The sequence below is a fragment of the Hibiscus syriacus genome, unplaced genomic scaffold (assembly GCF_006381635.1).
Source record: "Hibiscus syriacus cultivar Baekdansim isolate YM2019G1 unplaced genomic scaffold, ASM638163v2 tig00110963_pilon, whole genome shotgun sequence".
In the NCBI taxonomy this organism is placed as follows: Eukaryota; Viridiplantae; Streptophyta; class Magnoliopsida; order Malvales; family Malvaceae; genus Hibiscus; species Hibiscus syriacus.
Genome location: NW_024062936.1, coordinates 413,584 through 439,888, shown reverse-complemented (window position 1 = coordinate 439,888; position 26,305 = coordinate 413,584). Strand labels below are relative to the sequence as shown.

The window sequence follows — 26,305 nt, the reverse complement described above, 5'->3', positions numbered from 1 at the left end:
TGGTTAACCCGACTTGGATTTACAAATTCTCTGCGTCTCGTGTTATCCATTTGGAACAGTTGGGTTGGGACCATAGACCTCTGTTAGTTAGGATGGTGGTTTGATATCAGAGTAATGGGTCTAAACCCTTTTGTTTTATTACAGCATGGCAGGAACATCCGAATTTTCAAGAACTTTTAAAATAATCTTGGTCTCTTGAGGGTACTGTTGAAGCTAATATTTTAGCTTTTCAAACAGCGGCACAAACTTGGAATGTAGAAGTCTTTGGGCATATTGGCAAAAAGAAAAAACAGATTCTCGTGCATCTCCGAGGTATTGATAAGGCTCTTCAAAGAAAGCATAATGTCTACCTGGTTAATTTAAGATCTGATTTGCAGAGTGAATACCTGAGTGTTCTCGAACATGAGAGCCTCTTGCGGCATAAGGCCTGCTCTCAATGGATCCTGCATGGAGATAGGAATACTAAATATTTCCATGCGACTACAATGGCTCGTCAACGAAACAATAGAATCACTGCCCTGAAATGTGCCAATGGGAATCGGTGTACTGATCCGAATTATTTGATAGCTCTGGCTCGGGAGTATTTTTGTAATTTGTTTACTACTTCAGGCTTTCTGGGGACTGATTATATTGTTCGGGGACGATTCAAAGTTCTATCGCATGCTAGCTACGATTCCATGGTTGTTTCAATCACAGGGGAGGAAGTTAAAAAGGTTGTTTTTGATATGGGTCGCTTAAAAGCACCCGAGATGTATGGGCTTCAAGTTGTCTTTTATAAAAAAAATTGGCATAGTCCATCTGTAGTTAATTTTGTGTCTCGAGTATTTCAAGAAGGCCATAGTAACCCAAGCATTAATCGAACGCTTCTCGTGTTGTTACCGAAGATGAATTTTTCTAAATGGGTTGGTCAGTTTCGTCCTATTAACCTTTGTAATGTGTTATAAGATAATCACCAAAATCATTGTCAACAGACTTAAACCGGTTTTGCCAGAATGGGTGTGACATACCGAACTTGTTTTGTTCCAAGCAGAGCAATCACCGATAACATCATATAAGATAATCACCAAAATCATTGTCAACAAACTTAAACCGGTTTTGCCAGAATGGGTGTCGACTAACCGAACGTGTTTTGTTCCAAGCAGAGCAATCACTGATAACATCATCATCACTCGGGAAGTTATTCATTCCATGAGAAAGAAGACTGGTCAAAAGGGTTGGATGGTCATTAAAATTGATCTGGAGAAGGCATATAATAGTCTTGAATAAAATTTTATGTGGATACAATAATGGATATTGGTATTTTGGAGCACTTACAAAAGTTAATTATGCATTGTGTCGCGTCTATTTTAACTTAGATATTGTGAAATAGGGAACAAACATATTCGTTTACTCCTTCAAGAGGGATTCGACTAGGTGATCCATTATCACCTTATTTATTTAATCATTGAATGAAAAGACTTGCTCAAGTTATCATGGCTGCCACTAGTAATGGACGATGGAAACCTTTTCGTACTTCTAAATCTGGGTCGAGAAATTTTTATCTTTTCTTTGTCAATGACATTTTGTTTTTTGTGGAAGCGTCGGAAGACCAATGTGAAGTTATTCGATGGATCCTGGATCATTTTTGTGAGATCTCTGGCCATAAGGTTAGCATTTCCAAATAAATATTTATTTCTCAAAAAATTTCCTTCTTACCTTAAGACAACAGATTAGTGTGAAATTTGGTTTCGAATTGGTTACGGATTAAGGGAGATATTTGGGTGTTGATTGTTGCATCAACGGTTCACATCAGAATCACATGCTTACTTGATTCGGATGATGCAGAACAAGTTGGCGGGTTGGGCAGCGAAGAATCTTACCTTGGCGGGTCATATAACCTTAGCGAAATCAGTTTTAGCTGCTATTCCAATTTACACAATGCAAACGACTGTGTTACATAAAAGACCTACAACGAGTTGGAGCTTTTGATCAAATGGTTTGTTTGGGGTGTTTCTTCGGATGGTAAGGGTGTGGCATTGGTACGATGGGAAGATTTGTGTCGACCATCCCTCCAAGGTAGTCTTGGCTTTAGGAGTGTTCATATTCAAAATGAATCTTTCATTATAAAGCTTGCTTTCAATCTAATTGCCAATAAGGATGCCTTGTGGGCAAAGTTATTACGTGCCAAATATAAATACTCTGACACAATTCCTGAACAACGCCAAAATTGTTCTGGAATTTGGAAAGTAATCTGTTTGGTATGGAGAGGTGTTTGAAAATATCACGCATTGTGTTAGGAATGGCTATCCTACAAGTTTCTGGCAAAATTGATGGTTATTAGGGGTGGTTTCTTTGCTTAGCTTTGTCGAGCCTAACTTATTGCATTTGGTTGGGAACGAAAAGGTGACAGATATAGATGACGACAATGGACTTTGGAGATGGGATCGTTTTCAACATCTTCTCTCGATGCCCATTCTGCTATGTATTTGTAATACTCTCATATAGATACGGGTGACTCAATCTGATCCTAGGTGTTACATTAGGGTCACCAGAACGACATACGATAAAAATTCAGGAGAAATTATTTTTTTGTTAAAACATGTAAAATCATAAAATAATTTATACTTAAAATACAAGTTCAGAAAATCATTCATATATTACAAACAGAATTAAAATCATACAAGTTATAGACTCATTATAAAAAATCAAATGTCACCTACATGCCCCCTAATTATACAAGACCATTTAGGATTTCAGGTGTATCAGAAAGGTATTTAAGAACCTTTACATCAGAATAAATTAAGATTTCAGATATAACCAGAGCATTTTCAATATTTAGGCAATCAGGGGTATTTCAGACACTTTTTTATTTGTAGTGGATTCGTAGCAACTTAATCCAATAAGGGTGAAACGATGATTTATAGTATTCAAGTTTCATGTTGATTTGTCAGAAAATCGGGTCAACTCGAGCTGAACAAATCCTAGCACTGTGATACTTGTCAATCACTTGAATCGATACACTTCAAGCATATTCACACTTTAATACTGACATCACTAATCGAATTGGTCATCTTCAGAACCATCGTTGAACGGATCTTGAGGAACTGTACGTATTCTGATGGTTTTTGAGTTATTTATGTATTGGAACAATCTCCAAGATGACAGACATACTTGGGTTGGCTCCATAAGCTTGAGTGGCGGTACAATAATTAGATTTCTCGATATTTCTAGAATTATCCAATAACATTCACTTATTTCTAGGTCATGAGGATATTTGGTTCATTTCCGTACTCTAGATTACTTTGGTCCTTTAGAGTTCAAGGTATTTCACAGCTCGAGAACATTTTGGTAATTTTGTTCAATCCAAACATATGAACTTATTTTAATAATTTGGTCAATTATGTCTTTTCATTATCAGGGGCAATCTTGGTCTTTTTGCAGCACGAGGGTGTTTTCGTAATTTTACTCCATAGGGTTGTTTTTGTAATTTCTTATCCAAGTATTCTTGGCACTCAACCTTAAAAAGAAAATAATCGAAATTTATAGATCTTGAGGTTGATTGTTGATCCTAAATTTCTTTATTATTGGTCTTTTAATTTCTTAAGCAAGTTATCCGAGTCTTATTCAGTATACCAGCTTTATACCGTACTCAGTTCGAGTCTTAACCAATTTAATATCCTTTTACCATATTCAGTACGAATTTAAGAATATTCATTGGGATTTACTTGACTAAACATTATAAATCATGCATCAGTAATTACCAACATGTAACGTAAAGTGTGCATAGGGTACTAAAGTATTACCTTGATTTTTGAGCAACAATGGTCAGTCATTTGAACTCCATTCGAATGCTCTCACACTTGATTTCGACATCCCATAATATCTCAGTGACATAGCAAAAGAATTTACGTTAAAAATAGAACTTAATCAGGAACACGATTCGAATCGAGAGATAAAACACTGGAAAAAAAACTTACCAGGTTCGAATTTGATGAAACAGACTTCGAATTCCGACTCAGGACGTCGAAAACATAAAATATTTTCGAAAAAGTTGACTTTTTGGTAAAAGTCAACAGTCAACGGGTCAAAATCAAAGTCAATTGGTCAACGGCTCCATCAACGACTCAACTTAGAAGCTTAAATAGTTCGGCTCAAAGGCATTAATGGCTCAACTTGGCTAAAAAAATAGACTGTTTTGGGTTGTTCAACTCAGCGAGTTGACTCGGTGACTCAGGCGAGTTGGCTAAGTCATCTAGAAAACTTGACAGAAACAACGACCACGTTCGACGATGGCGCGTGGTAGCACGTACGGCGGCGACAGGGACAGGGAGGGGCGGTCTATTCCTCCCAATGACACCATTCACCAAAAACAACTTGAATCAATCCATAAATCAACCAAAATCGAAGGAAATTAACGAATAAAGAATAAACTCCTACCCTAAACGACGAACAATAGAGGACGCGACGGAAGGGGACGATACCGATCGGGTTATGGTCGGAACAGAGTGGGGAACCTGATGATGATGGCGGTGAGGCAAACCGATGACAAGATCGACATGAAACGCAAAAAACAATGATGGTGGATTTAATTATCCGTCGAGGCTTTGTCAGCAGATTTGTGACGAACGACGAGCTTAGACGGAAAGAGGTCGATCAGGTTTTACTCGACGTGGGATGGTGAGTCAATTGATGGCGAAGACACAACTTACAATCGCCTATGGTGGTTGGAATCGAGCAGAAACAGAAACGAGGGTTCTTAGGTTTCAACGAAACTTTCCCATAGTCTTTCACGACAATTGACCGGGGTTATTGAAAAATTGACAGAGGACTTTTGACTATGGGACGACGGGGAACAAGGTGGTGGCGGTGCACACCATCGTCGGTCAGGGATCAGTGAACAAAGAGACGACGATTAGAGTTGGTGAGAGCTTGAGGATTTTCACGATTTGGGGATTTGGTTTCAAATTTTAGGGATTTAAAATCCCAAACAAGAGAAGTAAAAGATATTTTTACCTAAACCTATTAGCTACAGTGGTTTAGGTTACACGGTTTAGGATTAGGGTGATGGTTTAGCACGCTAAAAGTTCAATCGCAACCACATACACATTTTATTATTCTTATTATTATTATTATTAGTATTATTAGTATTAGTATTATTTTCTTTGCAGACAAAGAAGGTTAAATCTGGAACTAGGTCACTGAACTTCCAGAAGCTTTAAAAACTGACCCCAAGGTTTAAAGTTTTATGATTTGGACCCCGAAATTAATTAAAACAATAAAATTGAGGGTGTTACAGTATTACAGCTAGGCGGAGCCATTTAACGATGGCACAGGATGATGTAGTTGGCTGGAAGGTCAGCCCCGACCTGTAATTCTCCATCAGAAAAGCATACCCGCTTAGAACTGGCCCTTCTGTTCCTTCGAACTCACGATTCTAGAAGTTGATTCATGGTTATCGGAGAGTGCAAAAAAAAATTATGGCTTGCTTACTCCAACAAACTCATGACCAATGCTCAACGGGTTCATAGTCATTTTACAGAGGATGGAAGCTGCCCAATTTGTAATGTCGGACTGGAGGGTGCTTCGCATGTGTTCCGGGAATGCCTGCGAACAAAGGTGATTTGGGATGCTTTTGTACAAGCTGATCGGCTGGATGAGTTATTATCTTTGGAATGGAAATCGTGCTTTACCTTTAATCTTTCGGATGCGTCGAGGTTCATCGCTTAGGAACGAGAGTGGGATTTACTATTTGGTGCACTTCTTTGGCACATATGGTTGGATCGCAAGAGTATGAGTTAAATTCTGATGGGAGCCGAAATTCAAGTGACGGGACTGCAAAATGCGGAGGAGTTCTTCGGGGGTGATAATGGTGTTTGGTTGAAGGGCTTTCATAAATTTATCGGCGTTTGCACGGTAGCTGAAACAGAATTATGGGCGGGTGGGGGTATTTATCGGCTTGAAAATTGCTTGGGAACGAGGTTTTCGCAGAGTCGAGGTGGAAGTCGATAGCCTTCAGGTTGTCCGTTTACTTCAGCTGGATCGAATTGGATAAGGCCTTGTGCCAATTTTAACACACATTCATCTCCTTGTTCAACGAAAGTGGTGTGTTCGTTTCCGACATCTTTCCCGTCGTGGTAATGGTGTAGCCGACTACTTAGCTAGCTTAGCGAATGCTGATCACTTTAGGGTACAATACATGGAAAGGCCTCCACATGACATCTTGTCATTGTTGCGCTTTGATGACGTTCAATCGTCTAATTGTAGTGAATAGTATTTCTTTTGTTTTTCGTAAGGATTTGGATGTATCTTTTCCTCTAATCAGGTGTAGAAATGTTTTTAATGATCGAGGCATCTAAAATCCTTTATGTGTATGATTTTCCTTTAATCATATCGCTTTACCAAAAAATATATATTTAATTATAAATTTATAATTATATTTGTTTTAGGTGATCCCATGTTTTTCTTAGGTTTGAGTATAGAAAAATTCACAAATAAATTTATAATTCTAATTAAAATGATAGAGCCCTTCTAAGAAAACTGACTTAATCTTCGGCCTTCTTCTGCATTTGTTATGAACCCATACTCTTGCGATTTGTTGGCGTATATCTCATGCTTCTTCCCAGAGTTGCTGGCGGCGCATGTAAAGCCAAATAAAAAAAAGTATTATAATTTGACGTACCATTTAATAATTGAAACTTTTTATACTTAAAATTTCAAGGCACTTAAATTTAAAATTAATCAGATGAAGATATATAAATATTAATATTCCATATTTTATACTATTCATGTCTGTAATCTCATGTACAGAGTTGTACGTACACAAGTATTATGGACAGTGACGGATGCATTAAGTTTTCATATGGGTAAAGTGCATCCTATTATTTTAAAAAATTAATTAAATTTAGTTTAATGTATTAAAAAAAAAGAAAAAGATTATAATTTTTGTATACCTATTATTTTTTAAAAAATTTAAAATTTTAGATCTTATTCTTAAATTTTTGAATAAGCCACTAGCGAGTTAGATTTAAGAGTTGTAAAATACAGAATAGGACGAACAACCTGACAGTACTGTACGTTCTAGTTGATACAGGAAGAACAAAGATGGTTGAATTCATCCACGTTTTTTTTGTCAAAACGATAATACAAACAAATCCAACAATGGAACTCACATTGAAATTGATTTCTTTAACCATTTTCTTTTATATTTGCCAAAAAGAGAGACTTTGCTTTGTTAAAGGCCACTGCTTTACCTTTGTTTACAGCCTAAGGAAACTCCTCCATGCGTTGAAAGTCATCGGGATGGTTGAATCTCCCAAGGAGAGCGTTGGATTTTTACAATCCTTTTGTCTAAAACACCCTGCCTGCTTTTTGATGCATTGCTTACTTAGCCTAAAGTTGAAATTGTATATATGCATAAAGCTGGGGGGTATACATGGAACGAAAGCAGTCAGTCCATACCTTGCTTCAAACTTGGCTTCCTTTTGAGACGCAAGTGATTTTCGACCAGTATTTTGAAAATCGGATCGGATCGGCCGGTTCAATCGGGGGTCGTTGTCTGGTCCGGTTCATTCTACACTGGTTTAATAGTTACTAGTAAATCGGAAGGAACCGTTGAACCGGACCGGATCGTGAACAGGTTGAAAATCGGTTTTGTTTTTTTTCTAAAAAATATTAAATCAAACAACGTCGTTTGTTAAACGAGCCAAGTCGAACTCGAAAACTTTAAAAGTAAGCTCAACTCGACTTAAAAACTCACGAGCTAAAAATTATCAAGTTCAACTCGAACTCAAAAAGGCTCGAACTCAAAAGAATTTTAGAAGCTCGATTGAAGCCTGAAATTCGAGCTCGATTGAAGCGAATAAATAATTCACTCTGTGCTTACCAAAAGGCTCCATGATTTTGAATGTCAAATTACCTCTATTATTTATAAAGTCAGTTGGGATGCTATTGTATCTTTCTTAGCCATGTGGGATTGTTTTGTTTTCATATTTTCTCTTTAGACTTTTTTGATGCTCTTTTATATTTCTTAGCCATGTGAGATTTTTTTAAAAAAAATTAAATCAAACGACATCGTTTGTTATGATTTTTTAGTCCCAAATTTATTTTTTGATTATAGTTATATAATTATATTTATTATTTAATATGTTTTACCTTAAATATTATGTTGTAGTTGATTTGAATCATTTTGTTTCACTTGATTTTATGGTTTTTAACTTATATAAGTTATAACTTGTTTTAAATATAATTTGTGATATAAAAAGAGAAAATAACATCAGTGACCGAAAATGCCTTATAATATACGATTTTAACCAACTTTTTTTGGATTTGCGAAAATGACCAACAAATTCACACACGAACTCCAATTTCGCAACACAGATTCCAAAATCGCAACGCGAATAGGTAAATCGCAACGCGAATTTTAGTACTGTTTACCTATATCGGTAATTAGCGTTGCGAATTTGAAAATCGCATTGCGATAGTACTGTTTATCTATATCAGTAATTAGCGTTACGAATTTGAAAATGTGCAACGCTAATTACCGATATAGGTAAATAATACTATCGCAATGTAAACAGTACTATTGCGATTTTCAAATTCGCAACGTTAATTACCGATATAGGTAAACAGTACTATCGCAATGTAAACAGTACTATCGCAATGCGATTTTCAAATTCGCAACGTTAATTACCGATATAGATAAACAATACTATCGCAATGTAAACAGTACTATCGCAATGCGATTTTCAAATTCGCAACGTTAATTACCGATATAGGTAAATAGTACTATCGCAATGTAAACAGTACTATCGTAATGCGATTTTCAAATTCGCAACGCTAATTACCGATATAGGTAAATAGTACTATCACAATGTAAACAATACTATCGTAATGTAAACAGTACTATCGCAATGCGATTTTCAAATTCGCAACTCTAATTACCGATATAGGTAAACACAACTATCGCAACGCGAATTTGGAAAATCTCGTTACGATTTACATATTCGTGTTGCGTATTTGGAAACTGTGTTGCAAAATTAGAGTTCGCGTTGCGAATTTGTTGGTCATTTTCGCAAATCCAAAAAAAGTTGGTTAAAATCGTATATTATAAGACATTTTCGATCACTGAAATTATTTTTTCTATAAAAAACTATTTTTATATTTTTATTTAATTTTTAAGTAATTAATTAATTATGACATCGTCCGGTTTTTTCGACCGGTCTGATCAGTTAAACCAGTAAACCGATAGCACAGCCAATTTAATGACCGGTCCAATTCTGAAAACCATGTTTTCAACTCATTGTTTGTTTATTCGGGCAAGTATAAAGTAATACCATTTGCTAAAATGTGTACATGTATGCCCTTTCCTGAAAATTGATTGTAATCATTTAAGTCGATAGTATATATATATATATATATATGGGATGTATTAGGTTGTTTTAAATAATTTAATCATTTTTTATCTGATTAATTTCGTTTTCTCTCTCATTCTCTCTCAATTAACAGAGAGAAGAAAAAAAGAGTGAAATACTAAAAGCAGAGACGAAAGAAAATGGAACAGAATACAGCAGTGACGGCAAAAAGAGTATGGAGCATTGTAAAAGCAGTTCTCTTCATGATGAGGAAAGGAATTTTGTCCAAGAGAAAACTCATGGTTGATCTCAACATGAAGCTTAAACGTGGCAAGATCGCCGGCGCCAAAGCCATCGGCAACCTCATGTTCCACAACTACCACCACAACAAGAACCGCCAGGTCTCAACATCCTTCACGGCGGAGGCGCCAGCAGCAGCCGATGAGTACGAGTTCAGCTGCAGCAACACCCCGAACTACATCTTCCCTTTTAACCTCGCCGCCAAGAAGAAGAGCAACAACTACTACCAGCATTTCTTCGCCTGCACCCACGCGCCACCCACCCTCGACGACGACAACATGGCCACCATGAACGCCGTAAAGGCTGGCTTGGAGATGCTCAACAACAACGATGTGGTCGCAGCTTCTCCCATGTTACCAGGGTTCGGACAAACTCCGTTGGCGAGGCAAATCAGAATAACGGACTCGCCTTTTCCTTTGAGGGATGCGGATGAAGACAATGACTACGTGGACAAGGCTGCCGAGGATTTCATCAACAGATTTTACAAGGATTTGAAGCTGCAAAATAATAGAATGGCTGAGTTATAAAGAAGGCTCCTTCTGCAATGTTGCCTCCTGATAATTTTCCTGATTTGATTTTATACGTGGGTGATTAATTTTTTGGGATTTTAATTCTGTAGTTGATGTCAACAAATAAAAAGAAAAATTACGTGAAAATAACTAATACCGACGAAACCAAAAGCTTTCCCAACGAAACTTGTTACATGATAATGAAGTTCTCAGTCATTTAACAACAGCTTCTCACTTGAATCCGTTGGACGTGATTAGTATGTAAAATCATGTTCGGATTGTCCAATAATTCAACCATAACTAAACTGCCAAGCTAGTAAAAATGATAACTTTTGCCGACAATATCTGCAGCGGTCGTTGGTATCCAATTGATGGCAAACTCTTATTAAAGGCCAAAAGTTGTAGATAATATGTCATTAACAAAATTACTTTCAACCTCAAAGATTGGAGTTCAATTATTGCACCTTCCCACTCTAAATCTCCCTAACAAGTTTCCAAAAGGAAGCTAAATCTTTTGCCAAAGTTTACATATAATAAAAATCTTCACGTGGTTACTTTTATTGTTGAAGCATAAGTAATTTTTTTATCGTAAAAAATTGCTTCATTTAAAAAAAATTAAATTTACTATCGTATTATTTGTTTATTAAATTATGCAGAATTATAACCTCTAAATTTTAAATACTTTATTCTAAAATATTAAAAATATGCATAATTATATAAACTAAAATTTACTGCATCAAATACTTTTCTTTACATATAACACAGGCTTAATTACAATTTGTATTTAGAATGTTAATGATTTAAAATGTAAGATGGAACACCAATTAAGACATACACTTGTTATTTAATAGATAACAAGTGTATGTCTTAATTGCGTGTATATCAAAATTGTAATAAATATAATCAATTGGTCTAGTGAGATAAGACGCTAAATTCTTTAAGTAAGATTAAAAGTTTGAATCTTAATATTATGAACGAAACAAATTAAGTTGAGAAGATCGCCTCTACGATGAGATTATGTTTGGTAACCCGTGAAGGTCGTGAAAGGCAATTTTACTTTTGTTTAATTCACCATTCCCGTCACCCTCAACCGTAACTCTGCGAGTCTTATTGCACATGATGGTAAAAAGTAAATATCATGAATTTAAAATTTAATCAATTTATCTAACTCAAGATTCAATATGAATTTGAATATGATGCCCTAAACTGAAATAAATCGACCTATATTTTACTGGACCGATATAGACCCATAACTAATGTTAATCAAACTAAAAATAACTCAAATTTAATTTGTTTAAATATGATCCAAATCGAAAATCATCTCAATTTTTATCTGATACTTGAGTCAAAACAAATGAATAACTCATTTTTATTATTATCTATGTTTAGCAGTGTAATAAATAGTAGAATGATGTATGTTTTTATTTTATTATGTATTATATTACTAGTTAAAACACCTTATAAGATCGAATTCAAGTAAAATTATCATCATTAAATAATGGTTGAATTTGAATATTGAATATGAGAGTTAAATTTGAGCCTAAATCATAAAATCAACAAATAAAAAGACACTATTTCTTTAAGAATATATCAATAATTTTATTTATATTTATTGAACTCATACTCAACTCAAACCAAATTGACCTAAAGATCTAAAGGATAACCCGATCCAAAAATTAACCGATTCAATATTGACTTAAACTAAAAATCGATCGATCTGATAATGACCCAAATTAGAACTCAATCAATCTAATATGACCAGGTCTGAAAAATGATCAATTTGATATCAACAGACTTACCATAGTCTCGAACTAAATTTAAATTATATTGGTTCAACTCGAACCAAACCTAATATAATCTAGACCCATAATAGCTGGATTTGTATTCGATGCAAACGATCCGATTGCCATCTATATATATATGCGTGTATACATGGTAAAAGATATCAATCTTGCTTTGCCATTGCAAAATTTTGTTTTGGGGTGGGATCTTAGAAGGGAGAACATGTCAATGGAGTTGGTCAAGTTTGTTTCAAACATCATTTTGCTTAGAGGGTGGGAACTGTCATGAATATTTTGTACAATTCCACTCCAAATCTTTCTCCTACCACAATCCAATGTCAATGGAAAATTGAAAAGCAAATATCCATGAAATATTAAATCTAAAAAAACCAAAATGGAATTAGAAACCAATTAATCATGTAATAGCAACTTTTATTTTTACTATCATAAGTTTAAATTAATTATATTTAATCTCTTATTACTAAAAAGGCGACCAAACAAACATGTGGTACAAAATAAAATGAATAAAAAACTAATTAAAAAATCTGTGGAGGAAAGTAAAAGAATCATGAAATTTTAAAAATAAAAATTTACTCTTTTTGAAGAGGTTAATTTAGTTAATCTTTGCATCTAAATTTGAATTATATTATTTTTAGGGTAGATTAAAAAATGAAGATTGATCATTTTAGTAGTGAGTTAATACTCTCTGCCTATACACAATGTTTTTTTTAAATAATTTGGTGTGATTATAAGCTAGTATGTGTTTAGATTTTTTTTAATTTATTAATAATATACGTATATTGTAAACATAATTACTCGAGCCCAAGCGCCACTTGTTAGAAATAAGTTGTAATTAGTTATTAATTTGTTAAATATGTTTTGAGTTGTTATTGAGCTGTTATATTTGGGCTATAAAATACCCAAGTTTAGTTTGTAATTGATAGAAGTCATAATTACAATAAAAATACCTTTAGTGTTTTTTTTCTTTCACTTTCTTATTTTCCTGGATATAAATCCAAACACCCACAGTTGTCGTTCTCCAACTCAGACCACCGATCTTTCATCACTTTCAGCTTTCATGGTTGCTTTCTCACATGGTATCATTCGTCGAACAGTTCTAGAGCCATAGTAACTGTTTCCGCAGCCGTTAATGACCATATCTCAGAGCTTTTGATGGTCTTGCTATCGATCATCCTTCCGAATCAGTTGTGTGTTGTTTGAGTCAAAGATTTGCATATTCAATTTGGTAACTTCAGACTTGAATTCTTGATTTTTTTCCTGTATTGGTTAGGGATTGCGATTAGTTCTTGAGTTTCGTTTTCCTGCCTTTGCTGAAATTTGCGTCTGTCTTCGTGGTTATTTCTACCATAAGCCCTCATTTGTTAACAAATTTCATTGGGGCTGAAACTTCATCCGAGGTGTGATTTCTTCCAAGGTGAGTTGAGTATAAGGTCAAGTGTGATTCCTTCTACTAGTATGATTTCCTGCTTTGTTGGAGTTGAGTGCAGTTTTTTTTGTTCATATTTTTGTACTTTAGCGGCATCTTAGACTTCTATTTCTCAGCAACATCTTGGTTTGGAACTTGGAAAACAAGATTGGTGATTGATAATCTTCTTTGATGATTCATTTTCTGCGTTTAGAGTATAAGATTTGTTTCGTTGTCTTGTTTTGTTTTATGGATAAGTTCATGTTTTGGAATTGTCAAAGGGCTGCAAGTGTAACTTTCAGTAGGCACTTCAAATAGTTTGTTAGTGATTAATATCGTCCTTGTATGGTGGCTCTACTTGGGACTCGGATTTATGGAAGGAATGTTGATAAGGTGGTGTCGAGGATGGGTTTTGTTAATTTCTTCTGAGTTGAATCTCATGGCTTTAGTGGTGGCATATAGTTGCTTTGGAATGATTCAATGCACACGGATATCACTCATATCTCAAATCAATTTTGAAAGAATTTTGAATAACACTTTCGATTCTCGATAGACCGCCTAGTTAAGGGAAAATGAATTTTGAAAGAATTTTGGAAAGAACAAAATAGAGAATAAAGGAAGAATATTTCTTTTCGGGTACCAACTCGCATTTCATTTAGTACTTCAACTTCAAACAGTTTGGAGAATGTTGAACCAGCCAAGTGGAGAATGTTGAACGAGTCAAGTTCTGAAGCTCAAGAGGGTTGAGAAAGTAGGGAGAATGTTAGAAATAATTAGTTGTTAGTTTGTTAAATCTGTTTTGAGTTGTTATTGAGTTGTTATATTTGGGCTATAAAATACCCAAGTTTAGTTTGTAATTGACATAAGTCATAGTTACAATAAAAGTACCTTTAGTGCTTTCCTCATTCACTTTCTTATTTTCCTGGATATAAATCCAAACACCCACAGTTGTCGTTCTCTAACTCAAACCACTGATCTTTCATCACTCTCAACTTTCATGGTTGCTTTCTCACACCGCTATCTAAATTCTTTTGCCGCTTATTTTTTTTAGAATTTGTGTTGTTCTCTATAGATTAAATCAGTTCTTTCTTCTTTAATTTTATTTTGTCGATGGAGACACCGATTTTGATAATGGTCGACGATCGTCAGTTCTATTATTTTATGATTGGATTTAACAACGCCACGACTGATCAAGAAGATGCTTATTTTATATTCTCGTTGATCTTTCCTGCTTTGGACCATTGGATTGAATTTGAATACGTGATTTTTCGGTACTGGATAGTTTCTCATGAAACTCCGCTCCGATTTATGATTTTTGATGGTTTTTCAATAGCTAAACTCCTTTTGTGATTCGTTTGCCGATGCAGTCAGATTTGTTCTTATCTATTTATCATTTGAGTATTTTGGTAGAATTTTTAACCTTTTTCATGTATGGTCATTGTATGATATAAAGTGGTTAGTTTCTTGTTTCAATGTTATAGTAAAATGTTCAAATTATGTATTTAGTTTACAATGCTGATTGTAAGCTCTTATTGTAATTTTAAATATTTTCACATTTTAATAAGATTATCGGCTTCTATTAGAAAAACGTACTCGAATCCAAGAATTTTGAAAAGAATAACCTTCCCTTTATTAAAAAAAACCTACTCGAATCGAAGACTTTCTAAAACAATAATCTTTAGCGTTGATCGTATAAAAACAAAGTTTGTATTTAAGGCTAAACCAATTATGGAAACTTAGAATGAAGAATAGGGAAAATAATCGAGGGATAATAATATTTCCTTCATCCTCTTTGACGTTCACTTTGCCATAATTGCCCTACACTGCTATACTCTCACCACTCTTTATAGGTACGTCCAAACAAAGTTTATATTTAAGACCCTTTTTTTCTTTTCAATTTTGTGCTCTACAATTGCATTAATCTACCAACACCCGTAACTTCGACTTTCAATTCAATAATTGACCGACCTATGCATTTCTTGCATATTGGATCACGGCCTATCATATTTTATCACATCTGTCCTGTCAAATTAAATAATTTTCAAAAATGAGCACAGAGCATTGCATATATGTAAGCATTGTCCTTCACTTGCACCCATCTTCTCTAATCTCTGCACCTTACAACCAGAAGAGCTGACAAACAGAAGAAGAAGAAGAAGAAGAAGAAGAAGAAGAAGAAACAAAGAGCAGTCAGATTCTCGATGTCATAAACTACAAATAACACCAAAACTCTTATCTTCTGTTATTTCTCTCAAAAATCAGAGTCGGTTTTGCTTTTCCACAGTGAGTTCTTTTCTTGCTTGCAATTCATTGGATTTACCTTTGTTTGTTTGTTTGCTGAGAAAACAGTAAAGAAAATCCTCGAGAATGGCTTCCTCTGTTTTGTATTTTTCAGCATAACCAGTGGTATTCTTTTTGACGTTCAGATGCTGTTTTTGCTTACAAAGCATTGAAAGCTTCGTTTCAACCAACGTAAAAAGTGGTTGTCATTAGGCTTTTTCATTTTTTGCGTGAATTAACCAAATAAATTAACATGGATTGTTCACATGTGGATCCAGGGATTACAGAAGATATGGAAGGTATTGAAAAAGCAAGGAATCCCAGCAAAAGAACTGGGCATAGCAGCATAGGGAGGAGCCTAAGCAGGAGTAGCTGGAGCATGGAGGATGTATTCTCAGGTTCCAAGTATTCCAGGAGTAGCCGAGTTGATGAAGATGAAGAAGCTCTAAAATGGGCCTCCATCGAGAAGCTACCGACGTATGATCGACTCAGAACCAGCATCATGCAATCGTTTGTGGACCATGAGATTGTCGGGAAGAGGGTGGAACATAGAGCTGTCGACGTTACCTAGCTTAACGTGAATGACAGGCAGAAGTTCATTGATATGCTCTTCAGGGTTGCCGAGGAAGACAATGAGAGGTTCTTGAGCAAGTTTAGAAACAGGATTGATAAGTAAGTTTGATTCTGTTTTAAAATTTTCTACTTTTTTTTCCTCATAAAAACTCTTTGTCAATCATCATTACTTAAGTATTATGTCAGGTTTCCTTTCTTATTTCCTGACTAGTCATCAACTTAACCTAATTTCATTGACAAATTTCTCAACTTAACCTGTACATATACATTAGTCTGCCGTAGTTGTTGATTGTGTTGAACCATATGAATTGCAATATGTTCACTCATATTACAATTATGACAGGGTCGGGATTCGACTTCCGACCGTAGAAGTTAGGTTCGAGCACCTGACCATAGAAGCCGACTGCTACATCGGCAGCTGGGCTCTTCCTTCTCTTCCAAATGCTGCTAGAAACATCTTTGAGTCGGTTCTCGGAATGGTCGGAATCAGACTCGCCAAGACAACTAATCTCACTATTCTTAAAGATGCCTCTGGAATTATTAAACCATCAAGGTATAGTTGTTGAAATGTCAAAGCATGTGTGGCTATTTTTCTATAATGGCAGCATATGGGGCTGCTTTGGGCGGCTGAAAATTGATCCAAATTAGGCACCAAATTAGGCATTGAATATACAATATCAAAATTAGGTGCAATAATGGTTGAAAATTAAATGGGCAAATTACAAACTTTAGTCACTAAACTTTAGAGTATTTATAAGATTAGTCTTTAAGCTTCAACTATAAATACCCTATCTCATTTAGCTTCAAAACCATCCCAAATCATTCTAGCTTTATCCCAATACTAGAGAATTTAGAGAGTTTTCTTGAGAGTTGTTTTCTCTTTTTTATCAAGAGAGAATTGTCATTGTTTTCTCCTTGTTAGATCGAGAGAAGTTGTAATTCATATTTTCTCATAGTGAAATTATTCTACCGTTGCCCGTGGGTTTTACCATATATTATTTAGGGGGTTTTCCATGTAAAATTTGTGTCTTCTTTATCTTCATTTTTATTTTCTCAAATTATCAATTACGATTTTGCTCTATTCGATAGCCGTCTTCCGCAACAATTGGTATCCGAGCCAGATTTGAGTGTGTAATATCTGCTTATTGTCTTTGTGGTTGCCACCAAAAGGTGGATCATCCAACATAAGAAAGTAAGAAGGTATTATCCATTCTTTGAAGGTTCCAAAGAACTATTCACTATAGTGAAATAGTGAGAGCTATCTGTAATAGAAGCTATGGCAACGAAATTTGATATTGAAAAGTTAAATGGGAGAAATTTCTCATTGTGGAAATTAAAGATGAAGGCCATCCTGAGAAAAGATGGTTGTCTAGCAGCTATCAGTGAAAGGCCGATAGATTTCACAGATGACAAAAAATGGATCGAAATGGACGGGAATGATATGGAAAACTTTCATCTAGCATTAGCAGATGAAGTATTGTCAAGCATCAAGGAGAAGAAGACAGCTAAGGAGATATGGGATCATCTCGCCAAATTGTACGAGGCCATATCATTACACAATAAAATTTTCCTTAAGATGAAATTGTACACTCTCCGTATGCCAGAATCTACTTCAGTGACGGAGCACTTAAACACACTGAACACTTTATTTTCTTAGCTTACATCCTTAAGATGTACAATAGGAGAACAAGAACGGTTTGAACTTCTACTTCAAACTCTACCTGATTCGTATGATCAACTCATCATCAACTTGACAAACAATAATGTCACCATTCTAGTCTTCGATGATGTTGCAGTTGTTGTTTTATAAGAAGAAAATTGGCGCAAGAACAAGGAAGACAGATAAGTAAATCTGCAACAAGCAGAAGCGTTGACAACAATGAGAGGAAGATCAACAGAACGTGGCCAAAGTAGCAGTCACAAACGTGGTAGATCGAAGTCAAGAAGCAAAAAGAATTTAAAGTGCTACAACTATGGAAAGAATGGTCACTTGAAGAAGGATTGGTGGAGTCTAAATAAAAACTCCAATCCACAAGGTAATACCGTAAACACTTCAGATGATGGAGATGCTCTATGCTGTGAAGCATCGACCACCGTGGAAGGCAGAAAGAGATTTGCAGATATATGGCTCGTTGATTCGGGAACAACATATCACATGATATTAAGAAGAGAATGGTTCCATCATTATGAACCTGTCTCAGAAGAATCTGTGTATAGTTGCAATGATCATGCCTTAGAGATCGTTGGCGTGAGAACCATCAAATTGAAGATGTATGATGGAATAATTAAAGTTGTTTGAGATGTGCGGCATGTGAAAGGCCTGAAGAAAAATTTATTATCCTACGGATTGTTGGATAATAATGCAAGCAAGATTGAAACACGGAAAAAAATCATGAAGGTGTTCCGTGGAGCGCTTGTGGTACTGAAAGGCGAAAAGATAACAACAAACTTGTACATGCTTAAGGGAGAGACTTTGCTAGAAGCAGAAGCATCTGTTGCCTCATGTAGTTCAGATTCTGCAATGCTATGGCATCAGAAACTTGGACACATTTCAGAACAAGGAATGAAAGTCCTTGTTGAGCAAAAGCTACTTCTAGGCTTAACAAAGGTATCACTTACATTGTGTGAGCATTGCATAATAAGTAAGCAACACCAGTTGAAATTCAACACATCAAATTCTAGAAGAAAAAGTGTTCTAGAATTGGTTCACTCTGACATATGGCAAGCACCAGTTACATCTCTAGGTGGAGCAAACTATTTTGTCTCATTTATTTATGACTACTCCAGGAGATGTTGGGTGTACCCTATTAAGAAGAAGTCATATGTGTTTTCAACTTTCAAAAACTTCAATCAATTGTTTCAGAATAGATAATGGAGGAGAATACACAAGTGAAGAATTTGATGAATTTTACAGGGAAGAAGGCATCAAAAGACAATTCATAGTGGCGAACACTCCTCAACAAAATAGAGTGGCAGAGCGGATGAACATAACCTTGTTAAAAAGAACAAGAGCAATGTTGAGGGATGTATGCCTAGAAAAATCATTCTGGGCAGAAGCAGTCAATACTGCCTGTTATTTGGTGAATCAAACTCCATCAACTACAATAAAGCTGAAGACACCAATGGAGATGTGGACTGGTAAACCAGATGATTATTCAAAACTCCATATATTTGGAAGTATTGTGTACATGATGTACAACTCCCAAGAAATTTCAAAGCTGGATCCAAAATCCAGGAAATGCAAATTCTTGGGATATGTTGATGGTGTAAAGGGGTATCGCTTGTGGGATCCCACTGTCCTCAAAGTGATTATCAGCAGGGATGTTATCTTTATAGAAGATAAACTACAAAGAAAAGAAGACGATGATAGTGTTGAAAAGTCAGAGACTACATAGATACATGTGGAAAAGGAGGTTGAACAAGGAGATTCATCTGAAGCAGAACCAGCACATGATGAACAAGAACCAGAGAATTCTGAAGCTCCAACAACTCGTCAATCAAATCGTGTGAGAAGATGTCTCAATTGATACTCAGATTATGTTATATAAGGTAATATTGCATACTGTCTTTTAACAGAGGACGGTGAGCCATCAACATACGAGGAGGAAATAAACAGCTCAGATGTTTCACTGTAGATGATGGCGATGCAAGAAGAAATTGAAGCCCTTCATAAAAATTATACATGGGATCTTGTGCCAGTACCACAAGGAAGGAAACCAATTGGTAACAAATAGGTCTTCAAAATCAAGCGAAATGACGATGATCAAGTGGAGAGGTATTGTGCAAGACTGGTGGTAAAAGGATATGCTCAAAAAGAAGGTATTGATTTCAATGAAATATTTTCTTCTGTGGTTTGACTAACAACAGTTCGAGTAGTCTTGGCAATGTGTGCTACATTGAACTTACATCTAGAGCAGCTAGATGTTAAAACAACTTTTTTCATGGAAATCTTGAAGAATAGATTTATATGCTCCAGCCTGAAGGTTTTGAAGAAGACGAAAAGAAGAACTTGGTTTGCAGGTTGAACAAATCTCTGTACGGTTTAAAGCAGGTGTCGAGGTATTGGTATAAGAGATTTAATTCCTTCATTATGTGTCTTGGATACAATAGACTTAAGGCAGACCCTTGTGCTTATTTCAAGATGTTTGGTGATAACGATTTTGTTATATTGTTATTGTATGTGGATGACATGTTGGTTGCAGGACCCAACAAAGATCATATTGACGAATTGAAGGTACAACTAGCTAGGGAATTTGAAATGAAGGACTTGGGTTCAACAAACAAGATTCTAGGGATGCAAATTCACCGAGACAGAAATAATAGGAATATTTGGCTTTCACAAAAGAATTACTTGAAGAAGATCTTGTCAAGATTCAACATGCAAGATTGTAAGCCAATTTATATCCCTCTTCCTATTAACTTCAAATTATCCTCCAGTATGAGTCCTAGCAATGAAGAAGAGAAGATGGAGATGTCTCGAGTACCGTATGCATCGGCAGTTGGAAGTTTAATGTTCGTTATGATATGCACAATACCAGACATTGCACAAGAAGTGAGAGTGGTTAATCGGTACATGGCGAATCCAGGCAAAGAGCATTGGAATATAGTAAAGAGGATCCTGAGATACATCAAAGGGACCTCAAATGTTGCATTATGTTATGGAGGATCAAACTTACTAATCAATTGGTATGTAGATTTGACTATGCAGGGGATTTGGATAAAAGCAAATCTACTACAAGATATGTGTTCAAAGTTGCTGGTGGAGCTGTAAGCTGGGTTACAAAATTGCAATCAGTTGTGGCTACATCCACAACATAGGCAGAATATGTAGCAGCTACACAAGCCAGTAAAGAAGCAATTTGGTTAAAAATGCTATTGGAGGAGCTTGGGCACAATCAAGAGTAATGTCTCTCTGTTTTATGACAGTCAAAACGCCTTGCATTTAGCAAGGAATCCAGTATTTCATTCAAGGACAAAACACATATGAGTTCAATACCATTTCATTCGTGAAAAGGTGGAAGGAGGAACGGTAGATATGCAAAATATCCATGTAACACCCCCAACCCGTATCCGACCCGGATCCGAGTCCGAAGTGTCACATTGACTTTTCAAAAACCTTTACTTGTATAAAATAGTGAGTAATTTAAAATTTATTATTACATATAACTTATTCAAAACCTTTATCGAACTATTCAGAGCTTATACAATATATTATCTTGAATACATGCCAACTAGAACTTTATGTATTAAAATACATATTATTCACCTTTCTTCTGATCTGACCTTTGGTAAGGAGAACTGACATGTCTTGCTCCACATTGCTCTTTACTCTTCTCACTTCGGTAACCTAAGTGTGAAACAATCACACACTAAGTTGATGACTCAGTGAGGCATCAAACACATTAAAGTAACTCTAACTACTTAATCATGCATGAACATATCATATCATGCTATCTGATCAAAACAATATAACATTTCATGTAATCAAATGTACACTATACACATCATCATATCAATCATATAATACAATTCATATCACAAAAGCATATACTTTACATGTAATATATATGTTTATTTTTATCTCTTTGTTAGCCCATGTACATATGTGAGAACTGTAGATATGTGAGTCTATTGAGGTTGTGCACTATGTTGTCACCACAGCTTGTATAAATGCACCGAAGTGCCACATAGAATTGCACCGTAGTGCCACGTAGAAATTCACCGAAGTGCCATATAAGGTTATCCCTAAGGACCACATATCATTCCTTAAGAATCATATACATATGCCAAGGATCAAGTATGTGTCTCAAAAGACCTCACACATGTTCCAAAGAATACATATATGTCTCGAAGGACCGCGTAGACCCTCGACTCTTGGCATGCCAACTATACCCTAGCTCTCATGACACATAACATGGGCATCATCATTTATGTCATTTCACATTTTCACATAAACACGTAGTTCACTTTCACATAACACGTAGATTATGTCACATAAGTTGAATCACATATACGTATAAACACGTAAATCACTTTCACATATCACGTAGCTCATATCTATTTTTCATATTATTTCACATTTCTTGTCACATTGCTTATATCTTATTTTTATATCTTATCCTATATATATATAGATAGTCACATGTTCATATAATCCATCATTTCCTCATCTAAATGTGTATTCATATAATTCATCTTCCTATATATATATATATATATATATATATATCATTTTTCCTATACTTGTATTCACATCATTTATATTCTTCTTCTCATAATCTCATATGTCCTGATTAATAGCTTATATCATATATGTATAAAATAACTTATCTCATATCAAATAGCTTATACCTCATTCTATGATATTCACCTAGATCATATCACATCTGTCATACTCATAAACATATGTCACTTTTATTATTTCATTTATATACTAATCTAATCTATTTACCTAGTTCAATTCATATAGTACCTATAACTTTCTAATATGACTACGTAGATTTCCATCATACAACCCATATATCATAATTTTATTTAAGCATATGTATTTTTCCCATCTAACTCATCTTATATGTTCCTATTATCACTTATGTTCAAGTCTCATATCATCATATAGGTCAATATTATCTATCTTGTTTCAATTCTCATTCAATGATATAATTCTATTTTACTATTTCACATAAATGTTCATACCACTATTAACTTACCCAACTCACATTCTTATTGTTTATATAACCTTTACACTTGAGTACTTCATTCCCATCATTTCTTCTAAACTCGCTTTTTACCATATTCCCATATTTTTACTTAATTTATCTCCTATCATGTATTCGTGTAATCTTATATTCCACTTCTATATATCTCAACGATCTTATCACATAACTTCTCTTTTATATTCATATAATTTCTTATCATATCATCATAACATAGCATATATTCACATCAACCATGAAATACGTATATAATAACATGTCAACACATACCATAACATATAGCTCAGACACTCATAACAAACACATGTTCATGTTCATGCGTCATGCACAATACTATAGAAATTAGACTTGTCGCAAGTCTTATTTCCCATTAAACATCATATATAAAATAATACACACTCACCTTGGCCTCACGAAGTTCCAATCCATTTTTATAATTTCCTCTCTTGCGATCGAATCATAACTTGATAATTGTTCCGGGACTTGTTCGTGCTCGATATCTATATAATCATACATTGATACATATTAGTATCCAATTGATATAATCTAATCTATCATTTCTTAGACCAAAAGAAAGGTATAATTCTATTTCCCTTGAAGTGCATCGATGCATTCTACAATGTATCGATGCATCCCTTAATATGTGCATCGATGCACTCCTTATGCATCGATGCATTAATTGCATTCGATGTTTCCATTTTTAATGGGTGCATCGATGCACTTCCTGTGCATCGATACACAATGAAAAATTTCTGGAAATTTACCCTTGATGCATCGGTGCACCTTGAATGTGCATCGATGCACATAGCCCAAAAATCCAATTTATGCCCGAAAATCCCCTCTTTTCAACTTAATTACTTCATATATCATTCCATTTCGTATTCTTAACTTACTTACTCCTATTTAAACTCATTTATATTCATTTATCTCGTCTTGAACCTTAATATCCTCTCCTCTTTATTAACTTCAAGAATTATACCAGATTTTCAACATGTTTTAAAACTCATTTTATCACTTCATATCTCTTAATTTAACCCTTGACAAGTCAAATTTATCTTCCAATTTGAGTAATGAACTCTATTCCAAGATTTCATTTGTAAACTCTAAATCTTTAATCTCTCCTAACTCCACCATCCTTTGCTTTTAAGATGATTTAAGCTTTCTTTAAGCTTAATTATCATCTAATAATCAAAACTCAAATCTTAAATTTAACCAAGAACTCAATAATCAGAAAACTCACCTTTGGCTCTTGGCTTTCACGCGTGAAGGAAGAAGAAAGATAAAGAGAATTCTGGAAACCACTTTGTTTTCTCTTCCCTTCCACGTGTTTAATATATAACCATATTTAAATATTTTCCTTGCAAATGACCCATTTTCCCTTCAATTCACCTTATAATTACTAACATCTTTCAAGTAATATTTCAAAATAAATCATTGAACTATTTCATTCTTCTACTTTAGTCACCAAATTCTAAAACTTTACAATCAGATCACTAACCTGATATTGAGGATGTTACAATCCATACCAAAGACAACATAGCAGATTTCATGACGAAGACAATCAATGCTGATAAATTTACCTGGTGTCGATCCTCTTGTGTCCTGTCAGAGACGTAAGCAACATGATGGTACAAGGTAGAAAGAATGGTGTGAATATATGATTGTTCCAATCAAATCTTCATGTGGGAGATTCTTGAAATGTCAAAGCATGGGTGGCTATTTTTCTATAATGGCAGCATATGGGGCTGCTTTGGGCTGCTGAAAATTGGTCCAAATTAGGCACCGAATATACAATGTCAAAATTAGGTGCAAAAATGGTTGAAAATTAAATGGGCAAATTACAAACTTTAGTCACTAAACTTTAGGGTATTTATAAGATGAGTCCTTAAGCTTCAACTATAATTACCCTAGCTCATTTAGCTTCAAAACCATCCCAAATCATTCTAGCTTTCTCCCATTACTAGAGAATTTAGAGAGTTTTCTTGAGAGTTGTTTTCTCCTTTTTATCAAGAGAGAATTGTCATTGTTTTATCCTTGTTAGATCGAGAGAAGTTGTAATTCCTATTTTCTCATAGTTAAATTCTTCTACCGTTGTCCGTGGTTTTTACCCTATATTATTTAGGGGGTTTTCCGCGTAAAATTTGTGCCTTCTTTATCTTTATTTTTATTTTCTCAAATTATCAGTTGCGATTTTTCTCTATCTGATAGCCGTCTTCCGCAATAATAGTTTGAACACCTTATAGTTGATATAATGATAGTATATTTATTCTACATGATAATCCCAATTATTTATTTTTGCTTTTAGGATGGCACACTTACTATCCATCTTCTTCTGGGAAACAACCCTTTTGTTGGCATTGGCGGGCAAGTTGGATCCAAGCTTAAGGGTCAGTTACAGTCACTCATTTTCACTTTTAACTTTTATCCTAGTAATTTTTCTCACAAGTCTTTAAGATTTACCGTGACTGTCAAAGAAAAATTAGCTGATTTTTGTTTTTCTTGGGGGATGAGTGAAACACAGGTTAAAGGAGAAGTAACATATAATGGATATAGACTGAATGAATTTGTTCCGAAAAAGGCATCTGCATATATCAGCGAGAATGATGTTCATGTCGGAGAAATGACAGTGAAAGAAACCTTTGATTTCTCAGCAAGATGACAGGGTGTTGGCATTCGATATGGTAAAAAAGAAGATAAAAAACTAACCACAATTTGAGCAGTACCAAAATTATTGACGAATTACACAAACCTGTAAGTGTTGTGTTTGGTGTAGATCTCTTAAGTGAGCTTGCTAGAAGGGAAAAATATGCAGGAATTTTCCCAGAAGCTGATGTAGACCTTTTCATGAAGGTAAACAGAATCATAATCTGTTAGTTTGTCATTTGTGTGTTAGTTTCACAAATGTTCTCATAACATAACATGCATCATGCATGTGGATCTTCAGGCAACTGCAATGGGAGTTGAAAGCAGCCTTTTCACTGATTACACTCTCAAAGTAAGTGAATTAAAAAAATCATATTTCTTATGCATGAATTTCAACATCTACCATCTTTTTACTTCTAGAAAAATCTTGTAGTCCAACAAAATCAACCAAGGTCTTCGATCATGGAATATTTTAGAATTTCATTTTGTCAGAAATGTAGCCTCACCTACCATCTTTTGACTCATGGTCGACAATGACATACAGTCGGTGGATAATATGGGCCCTATACCCCGGCCACCTTTCTTCTTCCAATAACCTGCTAGTTGAAAGTAGAGTCATTAACCATGGAAATGGCCTTTTGCTAACGTAAGGTTTTCGTATGTTGTTGAATTGATCAGCTTTTGGGTTTCGACATAGCAAAGATACCATTGCTGGAGATGAGATGCAGAGGGGCATTTCTGGAGGTCAAAA

The 26,305-nt window shown here is 35.0% G+C and overlaps 1 long non-coding RNA gene across 1 annotated transcript; it reads left to right on the top strand.

The window, feature by feature from the left end:
• The first annotated feature begins 2,678 nt into the window (after positions 1 to 2,678).
• LOC120148623 lies at positions 2,679 to 26,305 on the top strand. Its single transcript, XR_005518383.1, has 8 exons — positions 2,679 to 2,690; positions 15,610 to 15,628; positions 15,913 to 16,297; positions 25,217 to 25,298; positions 25,433 to 25,592; positions 25,685 to 25,761; positions 25,856 to 25,906; positions 26,233 to 26,305. It is a non-coding gene; the product is annotated as an uncharacterized LOC120148623 (long non-coding RNA).